This window comes from Arachis ipaensis, unplaced genomic scaffold, assembly GCF_000816755.2.
Source record: "Arachis ipaensis cultivar K30076 unplaced genomic scaffold, Araip1.1 Aipa1002, whole genome shotgun sequence".
In the NCBI taxonomy this organism is placed as follows: Eukaryota; Viridiplantae; Streptophyta; class Magnoliopsida; order Fabales; family Fabaceae; genus Arachis; species Arachis ipaensis.
The window spans coordinates 10,729-11,536 of NW_015495958.1; positions in this window are offsets into that span (position 1 = coordinate 10,729).

Consider the following 808-nt stretch of genomic DNA (forward strand, 5'->3'; position numbering starts at 1 on the left):
TTTTTTTTGTGATTCATTTACTTATGAATATTAGTAACTAAAATTAGTCACTATTAATTATTTATTATTATTAATAAATAATTAATATGCAATAACAATAACAATACAACATGTTTATCAATTTTTAATAATGATAATAATAATAGATAATAAAATTAATTTGGATTAGTACAAAAATTAATAATCTTCACTATTTTTTTAGAATGCTCAAGTTTTGGACTGGATCAAAAAAGGTTACTCGCTATTATAATAGAGTATCTTATCCCTTTTTTTGTGTTATCTTATTGTAATTTATAAGCTCAGAATAATGGTCGAATTTTTGAGAATCATCAAGAAGGCCCAATGTTTGTTTCCATGGAAGTTTTTGTTTCGCAAAGGAATATCCGATGGCAATAGATTTTGTGAACAAGCGTTTAGGCTGGGTTTGTTTACGAGAACTGCACAGGACAAGACAATGAGAATAGAATAAGATACTAATAGACAAAGATACAAAATTTTGTGTTTTATATTCTGTTTGGTGATAAATTAGAATAAATTATGAAAATTCAATTTATTCTAATTTTTTTCATTCAAAAAATTTGAGATGAAAAATATAATAACAAAAAATATAATTATAAAAAATTAACAAAAATAATAAAAAGAAAAAAGAAAAAATAAGTTGTGTCTTTTGTTAGTGTCTCAAGGCACAAGATATACTAATTCAGTGTCTCTGAACACATTATTTCTATTTATGTCTCTTTTATCAAACATGATTTTGTGTCTCTATATCCTTGTCTCAGTGTCTTATCTCGTGAATAAATGCAATCTT